Source organism: Pezoporus wallicus, unplaced genomic scaffold, assembly GCF_028554395.1.
Source record: "Pezoporus wallicus isolate ANWC-B61680 ecotype Strahan unplaced genomic scaffold, APGP_CSIRO_Pwel_v1 scaffold_13239, whole genome shotgun sequence".
Lineage (NCBI taxonomy): Eukaryota > Metazoa > Chordata > Aves > Psittaciformes > Psittacidae > Pezoporus > Pezoporus wallicus.
In genome coordinates this window covers 8343045-8353716 of record NW_026642052.1, presented here as the reverse complement: position 1 = coordinate 8353716, position 10672 = coordinate 8343045, and the positions used below count along the sequence as shown (strand labels likewise).

General features: G+C 37.2%; 1 non-coding gene across 1 annotated transcript; it reads left to right on the top strand.

The window, feature by feature from the left end:
• Positions 1 to 10299: 10299 nt before the first annotated feature.
• On the top strand, positions 10300 to 10406 carry LOC130608687 (U6 spliceosomal RNA). Its single transcript, XR_008974616.1, has one exon. It is a non-coding gene; the product is annotated as a U6 spliceosomal RNA (small nuclear RNA).
• Positions 10407 to 10672: the final 266 nt, after the last annotated feature.

Here is a 10672-nt window from a genome sequence, read left to right as displayed (position 1 = left end):
TTGGTTTAAACCACGACATATGGAATCAAATTAAAAATATTTTTTGATGTTTTCCTGACATCAACGGGCTATCTCACTAATCACACTGAAAAATATTTTGTATTTCACTACATCTAAGAGCCATACTGCCATATAGTAGGTTAAGTACTCCCTTCCTTAATCTTGTAAAAAAATTATGGATAAATCACTGCACAAAATGTGGAAAATTGCTTGTGGTCTAGGTAACAGTAGTTTACCTAAACCAAATGTGAACCATGTTGTGTTGAACGAACCAGTGTAAAAATTGGCAATCTGAGGGGATTGTGCTGTGTCTGTGGTATATATAAATAATGTATTTATAAATATGATACAGATGAAGCCACCAAAATCTATTCTATATCTAGGTAAACTGTTGGTCTAAGTTAAGTTTTAAAAAAGTTTGTCTAAAACAATCAGGCAAAGGTACTGAAACAGATTATATTGTGAACTTGCAGCAAAGGCCAGTAATGGATAACATGACCAATTATGCAGAAGTAGAGCTAGTAAACATTGATTCCATCTAAAAATTCCCAAAGCACTTTATAGTCCCTTACATAACATACTACTCAAATTCAAACTCCTCGAACAAAGGCTGATACAGCACACTACTTGAAGAAGTTTAAAGTTAATGCAGAATTTTATTTTTAGGAATAGACCACAAGACAAATTCAGACATACACTGAAATGTTATTTTACTTTGAAAAGAGATTTTAAGAAATAATTTTATAATTCCCAATATGTGCATATATTTTTCAAACTTTCGTTTAAGAGCTTTTTAGGGCAATAGAGCCAGTATACTAGAAAATGGATAAACAGCTTAATAGGGTAATTGTTAAGCCCATCAAGTTACATATGAGCATCCACAGTGAAGGAGGTCTTATCTAAGTGTCTTCACAGGTAATAGTGATGCATGAAAACCAATTAATCCAGTCTGGCTTTTCCAGCCTGCTTTGTTTTTTCTCAAGGTATCAATTAGGAGAATTTCTTGTCTTTCATGAAAATTTAAGTTATGTTACAAGGAAGCAGCAAGTTCAAATAAATGCTAATCATAAATTACCATTTTTAAGTTTATGATATACCTGTAAGTTTTCCCATGGAAAGGACCCTCAGACCAAATGGCCAAACATTCTTTTCAAATACATAAAGTTTAGACAGAACAGGGTAACAGTGAGTAACAGAGAAGCTGAAGCTGTTCTTCCCAAGGCTGTCTGAGGCCTAAAGATAGCAGACACAATTAAATACATTGCTTAAGTCAAGGAGTGAGGAAAGCTTGTACAAAGAAGAGGTTGTGATGGTAGAGGAAATTACTTTCCAGCTGCAAGAGAAAACAATATAGTATCTTTGGTAATAAAGTGTCTTTGACTAGGTGAGAAATAAATTAATGAAAATATCACAACCAAAATCAAAACCAACCAACTAAACAACCCCCTCTCCCTCCCTCCCTTCCCAAATCCACAGACTAGTAATCACAAGCCTACAACAAATATAATTGAAATCTTCAAAGGCAAACCACTAATAATGTTATCAAATTACTTGGCATCTAGTTACTGGCTGGAGTTAAAACATGATATAAATGTAATACCTATGTCAAGTAAAATAATATGAACAAAGATAGACTATCAGCAGGGTACTTTAGTATTGATACTGGGACCCATTGTTTTCCAACATTTACATCAATTACCTTGATGATCAGCCAGAATGCATCCTATGAATTATTTTAATTTAAGGTACCAGTTAACTATAACAATCACCAGAGCCTCAGTCCAGAGTTACCATGAAAATTCTGAGGTCTGCACCTGTGGAAACCTCCTGACGTTTAAACATAGTTTTAAGGTCCTGTGTCTAGTCCAGAACAATCCACACACCTGTGTATGTTTGAGAAGTGGCTGGCTGAAAAGGAGGTCACTGAAAAGGGCCTGGAAGAGCTTCTAGGTTGGGTATCGTAAGGCAAGGATATTCTCTTATTGCAAGTGAAGCAAATCACATACTGGGGTATGTTACGAGGTACATGACCAGCAAATTGAGCAAATTTATGGTCACATTAATTTAGCAGTGGTGAAACTCCGTCTAGAAAAATATGCTGTTTCCATTCAGTCTCCTGCTTTGGAAACTGGAGAGGGTTCAACAGATGCCTATAAAGGTGGTTAGGTTTTCAGACCACATGGCTAAAAGGAGAGACTGTGGAAGATGGGCTTGCTTACAAGAAGAGTACGTATAACTCAATGGCTGCCAATTAAAGGACTGTTACTAATTGGAGGAAGTCAAGCTTTTTATATTAACATGTAACAAAGTTTAAACATAATAATAGGTCAAAATCAATTGCTAAACCTTTGAAATTAAGATCAGATATTAGGAAAATATTTTCTGTTGAGGGTAGCAATTCTTGATGAAACCTGGAAAGGGTTTTCAAAGAAATACTTGAAACTAATCTTTCCTTCAAGATATAATTTAATGTTTTGTGATATCTCTTAAATATATTTAACCCTTATGGCAAAAGCTTTCTCCTAGACACGTATTTCAAAGGTTACTTCGAAACTGACTACATAGTGCTTCCTATGCTGTAGCTACTTAACTGGAAGACTTAGATCTATTTTATTTATGAAGTTTTAAGTTATTTTCTGATGAGATTTTTTTTATTTATTTTTGTCACAGCCCTATTTTTCAGAGTAGTGGAAATTTACTTGCCTTTAGTAAAACTACATTCTGACCTCACTTAGGGTGCTTAGGGTTGCTCACAAGTATACATCCCCCCTTGTCTGACACAGCTGTGCAAGGATTCAAAGCAAGCTATGCTTTCAAAAGAGGGTACCTAAACCTTTATTTTAAAAAATATGCAAAATATAAAAAAAAACCAAACTGTAAAGATAGGCTTAGAATGAGAATAGCTTGCACAATAAACTTAGAATAGAGAGACTTTTGAGTAAGATAAAATGGAAATAAAAAGTATTCACACCTAAGTCTCCCTTTTACTTACTGTGACCTTTACAGAAGATATACTATCATTCCAGAAGCACTTTCATTGTTTTTTAAGTTATGAAAAATTTCAGAATCCTCTCCAGGCTCCTAGAAAAAGTTTTTATATTCATGACACCAAGCTTTGGAAATTTCCTTAGCCAAAGTAATTTTCTATGCTTATTTGTTCTCAGCAGAGTGCTAGTACCCCTCTTCCTTTCAGGTCATTCAGTACTCCAGAGTGTTACAGAGTACAGTATTCAAAAAATTCAACAGACAACTTTTCTCTCTGTTTCCCAGGTTCACTCTTCAAACATAGCAGACTTTACAAGCAGAAGGAGTATCATCCATCACAATATCTGAAGAAGATCTGGTAAAAATACAAAAGATGCTAAATACAAATGATGCAAAGACTCTTGCTTATTATACAGAGGTACTCATACAAATGATCATATCTAGACCTTTACAGGTATGTACATGCACAAGTCAGTATGGATAGTTTATCTGGATTACAGATTAATTGCTTCATGTATACAGAAATTGCTACAAAAGGATTAACTCTGTGCAAAACTGTGCCATCTTCGCTGAGGTTTATTACCTCAAGTACACCACTGTGCAAACAGTCAGAGCCATCTCAGATACTCTTCACTGGATGCTGAGTTTGGGATTGAGGTCAAACACACTGAAGTGTTGCCATTAATTCCTCAAATTGCTGTCCCAGCTGTGTTCAATACCTGATAATAAAAAAGGAAACTCTTCCCCATCTGTCTCTGATATCAGCTATGCAGTAGACACTAACAGCTGAAGTGCAGCTAGGAACAGATGCCATTTTCTCACTATTAAAATTCATGATAAAAGCAAGCCAACTCAATGCACCAAGGTCTGGCTTTAAGTCCAGTGAGTGATCCAAGATTATTGCTTGGGTCCAAATAGGTTAAAATATAGTATGTTCTGAATCAGTCTTAATGTACAATATAGCATACATTGTGTATGGATTTAAGGAGCCAGCTATACTTTGATGGATCTAGTACTGATTCAGAGATAATATATTGACTACATAAAATGAGTAACTGGGTAGGAGGTAAATAAATTTGGAATGTAATGAACATGCATGTTGCATCACCTTTCCTTCTCTCACTCATATCAAAGCTATAATCAGATTATAAGTAGTTCCAGTGACTGAACTTATTTTGTTAAGGAAATGACTAGATTTCCTGTGTTATAAGCTGTATCTAACATCTTTATCTTTTGCATGAGAAAAATAAGAATTCTTCAGCATATTGTGATAGTATCTGTTATTCTCTTGGATATACCTGTTTCAGTGCTGGAGATCACAGCCTTAAGCCACCTCTGTCATCTGGATAAATATAACCAGTGGGAGTGCTACTATAAAATATCAGTCTTATTACCATTTGATGATACTATTATGCAAAAACTTCTGGAGAATATCTTATTTTGTAATTTTCCTTCCTAAGTATTAGCTTTTCCTTCAAGAGAAATAATAAAAACTGAAAGTCTACCAAACCGCTTAGCAGCTTACCAAGAAGCAGGAGAAAGTATAGTTTACGATTATGACTTTGATACAGATCAGAATATTTTGCAAGATGACAGTAGAAAAATAGAGCCTTTAGGTTTGTGTAACTTGAGTTATGGTGGACTAATTTTGTCAATGTCTGATAAAAAATTTCTTTGATATACTTTTTGACAGGTCCACAGGTTTGGACTAGCTGCATTTTAATGATGTTTCTATAGGTGCTTCTCTCATTACTTCTTTTCTTTCCAGAGCTTTGTACCACTGGCAATTCAGTCTATGTGTACAGAACAAACTTTTAACTATGAAATGGAGTCCTGCTTGCTTATTTGTGCTCTGTTTTAATCACATCTTTATTATTTGAATTTAGAAAGGTTAATAACATCTTAAAAAACAATCCTTAAGAAAAAATAAATGTGAAGTAATAATTCACCCTTAGAATAGATAAGCTCAGAATCCTTCAAAACCTTTTATCTTGTGCTGTTAATGAGAGCTTGCCATGCAATAGAATGAATAAGGATGAAAGGTTTCTGCTAACATTTAAAATGTTTGGGGTTAGTTACTGTAAGATATTCAAAGTTAGTGTGTACTAGCAGGCTGTGTAGTGAGCACATATGCTTCATTATTGCTAATTTTGAATAAGGATGCTGTACATAAAGCTGTTACAAGAATGCTATGGTTCTGTGGGTTTAATGCATGAATTGAGTACTTAACAAATGAGAAAGATGAACTACTTTTGTACATACTATGCTACAATTCTTTACTATGTAGTTGTGTACTTATTCAGATGTTTTAAAAAGAGCTTTATTTCATTGGAAAGTACTGAAGTATACAGATTGCACAGGTAGTGAAAAGTGATAGACCATACTTACCTTCGATAATAAGGACTCTAGGTAAGTGAGAAGAAACAAGTGCCAACCTTTTCCCCTTCTGTTTCTGATTCTTTGATCTGAGTAAGTGGTGCAAGACTATAAATCAGAGAAGAAAAAGGTAGCTGATACCCACACCTGGGAAATAGTGCTTTTTGACTACATCTGTTTTGCCTGAGCTCTCCATAGAGGTTGTATATGCATCAAATGTCTGGAACAAAACACTCTCCTGCTACTGCTTCTACCCTGTTAGGCCATTCATATGCGTAGATCAGAATCCTTTAGTGGCATATCTAGCAATACATATGACAAATACTTGTTTATTATGGAACCAGTCCAGCTGTGACTGAAATAAGTGGAAAGACGCATGTGGATTTCAGTAAGAGTTGGTTCAGACTCCTTGTGAACACAAGGATTTATGATATCCTTAACATTTCATTTCCTCAATTATAAGCACTTGGGTTTTGTAAATGACGTGCTAGATAAATACACTGTTGTCACTTAGCAGACTTCACTGGTGTGTGAAAAGAAGCCTTTTATTTTCAGATAAACTGAGGAGCAGGGAATTAGGGTTAGTTGCTCAGATAGCATAAATTTGCACAGGTCCATGAATTTCAACTGGCTTTCCAATATCTGATCTGTCAGCAAATGGAATTTAAGAAGAAAGTTTATATTTATTTGAAGAGGACGTGTAGAGGTGCAGGTCACTTACCTGAGGATATAGCCTCAGCAAGAAAATATTAGAATACAGGCTTCCTAGTTAAGATTTTTCTCCTTTAAAGCATGGAAATCACAGACATAAACATTATTAGTAAAGAAATTTTTAGCAGCACATGAAAAACTAGTATTTATTGGAAAAAAAAGTCAAATTTTGGCGAATATATGAATGGAGGGATTCTTATATATTGTGACATTTAAAAATTAGGTGCTATTGAAGTAGTTTCTGTGCTGTTGTTCTGTTGTTGTTTCCATTCCATAGAGACATTTCCTATTACATTACTTGAAAAATAGTTACGTAATCACTTCCATTCAAAACTGAGATTTTCAAGATGCTGATGAAATTCAAATCTAAAATGTAGTTTTGCAAGTATGGAAGGAAATCTTACTGGAAAGAAGTCTTCAGCATAATAGTTTCAACAGGTTTTTGAGCTATAGGTCATTAAACAGATATAAGGAACTTAAGCTTTATTTTTTTTTATTTTTCTTTTACTTTTTTTTATAAAGCTGATTTAAAAAGAAAAGTAGATGTTGCATGCTGCTGTTTCACAGTCAGGACCAGGACCCTTTATTACAAGAAATAATTTGAAAAAAGGTAGACCTGTAGTAGTAATCTAACATAGTTATTTCCTTCTTCCATTATTCTTCAAAGGGATTTTTTCATCACCTGCCTCTCTTGCTAGTTGCACAATAGAAAAGAACTAACGAAGCCAATCTGACCTATAATACAGCATAATAAAATTACTGGCTTGTCTCAGTGGGAAAAAGTTTCTTTGAAAGACTCAGTCACCCAGCACAACAACGTTGTTACAAAGGCAGACATTAAAACAGTGTCATAGAATAACAACTATTTGAATAATGCTAATGTAGTGGCAACAGTGGTCAGATACCCATTTTTTCAAGTGTTGTGTCTGTAAGGTTCAGATGCAATTAAACTGACCATGTGTTCATAAAAAAAATTAAAATATACAGGCTGTAATTTTTACTTTGTTCCAAGCATTTAGCCTAAGCTATTGGCAACAGTACATGCACATCTCAGAATCTAGAATCAGCAACTTTCCATTAAAAACAATTATTTCTGTGCTTTGTTCTCTCTTCCTTTTTTTTTTTCTTTCTTTCATAAGAGGCAGGTTAATCAATACATAACCATGAATAACAATTATGATGATGGAAAATATTAAGGGCTTGAGACTGCTTCCCCAGTAGTTGGTAGGAGTTTCTTCACTGACTTTAGCAGAAGCAGGGACAAATACTAGAGTACCTACATATATAATTTAATCTTTCATAAGGACACATGCAATTCTCATTGACCTGAGATGAAGCAGCTACCTAAGTCTTCTCAAGCTGTAGGGCAGAATATTATCAAAATATCTACATACAGCTTTTCACGCTCAGTTTTATTACCTGTACAGTGTGATAAAGCCAAGTGAGGTGAGGATTGGTATCATTTCTCTTTTTTGTCTTGAAGTAGCATGGTGCATCTTGTAAACTATCTAATCAATTTTAAAGCTGCAGAGGATGTTCTAGACTTTGGGGGGGGGGGGAGGGGGCAGGAACCTAGTCAATTTTGGTGTATACAGAAATGGAAAAGAAGAGAAACAGATGCAGCTCTTGCACATGATTTCCACAGGCATCTGTTTCAATTACCTGCATAATTGTCAGCTAATCAATTGTTAATTGTAAATGTCCAGTTGTTTAACAGGATTATACCTGCTATTGCAATTCCTTATCCTAAACATGTTACAGATCTTCAGTCCTTGAATTATTTATTTCTAGGCAAAAACAGTGAGAGGAAGCTGTCAAAGCAAGGAATAGAAATCCATGTAAAAGGGCAGGAACCTAGGGAATCCAGATATGGGTAACTATAAGACGTGAATATGTCTAAAATACATGTGGATAAGTAAAGCATGATGGCATAAGTATATGTATGATGCTCTGATGGAACAGGGATGTGATGTAGAACATGATAGATGGAAAGTGACAGAGGGGAAAAAATTTTCTAGCGAGAGTAGGCAAAAGAGCTTTATTATAGTTTTCAAAATTATGGTATGTTGAACTTAATTTTGTAAAATAATGTGTGATTTCTTGCAGCCTAACTTGGTTTAGGAACAGAGGGTTGGTATTTAAAAAAATTGCTTTGGGATAGATAGAAACGGGTAGGCAAATTTTTACCCCTGTACTCATTCTAACTTTCTGTTTTGTTTTGGTTTTTGGGTTTTAGGGTTTTGTTTTTTTTTTTTACCAGCTGTTGTGAAATCATACTCTGAAAAATCTTATAGAAATGCTGTTTAATAACTACATAATTTGCTTAAGCTTTAAAGAGTCAGTTAAAATACAACAAGGATCCTTTCCTGTGATTCAAGTGGGCTAAACAATTTCGGGAAGACCATGAAATAAGAGTGTACCTTTCTCATCATTTCTCTCATTTCTAGAAACTATCACAAAAATACACACAACTAAAGAAGTGTCAGTAATTACATACAGCATGCAAAACAAAGAAATGTTTGCAGTACTTCAACCTCAATGATAATCAGGGACTGATTAACTGATTATGTTATTCATTACTAAAGTGACCTTAGGTTGACAGCAATGTGTCAGAGAAACTTTATATCTATTTACAAATTATTCCTCTAAATATTTGGTGAAAAAGCATTAACAGAAGAACTGAGCTAGTGGCTTTAAAAACAAACAACAACAAAAGCTACAGAAGGTGTGAATGAGTGAAGATGACTTGCATTCCAGACCATTTTTCTTTCTCCTGCTATGTTGAAGGCATTAAAAAAAAAGGAAAAATAAATTTATAACTGAGATCATTATAAGAAGGGAAGATACCTATGAATAGCAGTGTGAGAGGAGAGGTCACACAAAGAATAAAAGTACTAAGGTATTTCTGAATTGGGGTTTTTCCTGTGCGGCATTCTGTGTGTGAGAGCTCCAGCTTTATGCAGACTTGAATAGCCATCCCATGAGCTTGGAGGCTTAAGGGTAATTTAACAATCTCTGAGTCATATCAGTCTATCCTGGTGTCCTGGGTTCAGCAGTAGCAGTCATGTTTTTCCTTTATGTTAGCTGGTGCAGTGCTGTGTTTTGACTTCCAGCCTGAGAACAGTGTTGGTGAAGCCGATGTTTTCGGTTGTTGCTAAGTGATGTTTACCCTGACCAAGGACTTTGTGAGGCTCATGCTCTGCCAGGGAGGAGGGGAAGCTGTGAGGAAGCAGAGACGGGGCGCCTGACCCGGGCTAGCCGGGGAGGTATTCCATACCACAGCACGTCATGCCCGGGGTGGGGGGGGGGGGGGGGGGTAACTGGGAGTTACCCGGAAGGACAGGGGCTTCCGGGTGGGACTCGTTTCTTGGCCGGTGGTATTGTATTCTCTTCCTTGTTATTTTCCCTTATCATTGTTGTAGTTGGCGGTAGTGGTGGTGACTTGTGTTGTACATTGGTTGCTGGACTGTTCTTGTCTCAACCAGTGGGAGTTGCACTCTTTCGATCCTCCTCCCCGTTCCTCCGGGAGCGGGGAAGGGGAGAGCCCCGGTGGGGAGGGGGGGGGTTGCCCCGGGGGGGGTGGCCCTCGACTGTTGTCAGCTCACCCCCTGACTGGGTTTAAATGACACATAGACTTCACTGTGAACTAAGCTGGTAAGTTAAAGCGTAAGGAAAAGTTTTAAAATCAAAACTGTTCCCTGGAGCAGAAACCATTCAAAGCCCAGTATATGCTGGTGGTCCACATGCGGAGACATACAGGGGAAAAGCCACACAAATGCACTTTTGAAGGTTGTACAAAGGCCTACTCCAGACTAGAAAACTTGAAAACGCACTTGAGATCTCACACTGGAGAGAAACCATATGTGTGTGAACATGAAGGCTGCAATAAAGCTTTCTCCAATGCATCCGACAGGGCCAAGCACCAAAATAGGACTCATTCTAATGAGAAACCATATGTCTGCAAGATACCGGGCTGCGCAAAGCGTTACACAGACCCCAGTTCTCTCCGGAAACATGTGAAGACCGTGCATGGTCCGGAGGCACATGTCACCAAGAAACAGCGGGGAGATATCCACCCATTGTTTTTTCTGACTTGACCGCTTTCACTTGGAGGCATTCTTCACGCTTTGAGGTAGTGTTGCTGAGGTCCTTTCCTCACTCGACGTGGAAGGCTCTTCACTGATCTTGCCGAGGCCTTGCCCGCCCTGCGGCTGCATTGTGCCCACCCTGCTCACTTCGGCAGCACATATACTAAAATTGGAACGATACAGAGAAGATTAGCATGGCCCCTGCGCAGGGATGACACTTTGATTTTAAAACTTTTCCTTATGCTTTAGCTTACCAGCTTAGTTCACAGTGAAGTCTATGTGTCGTGGTTTAAACCCAGTCAGGCAACTTGTTCATTCACTCCCAGTGAGTGGTGCCGAGCTGACAACAATCGAGGGCCACCCCCCCCGGGGCCCTCCCCTTCCCCGCTCCCGGAGGAACGGGGAGGAGGATTGAAAGAGTGCAACTCCTACGGGTTGAGACAAGAACAGTCCAGCAACCAATGTACAACACAAATCACCACCACTACCACCAACGACAACAATGATATTAG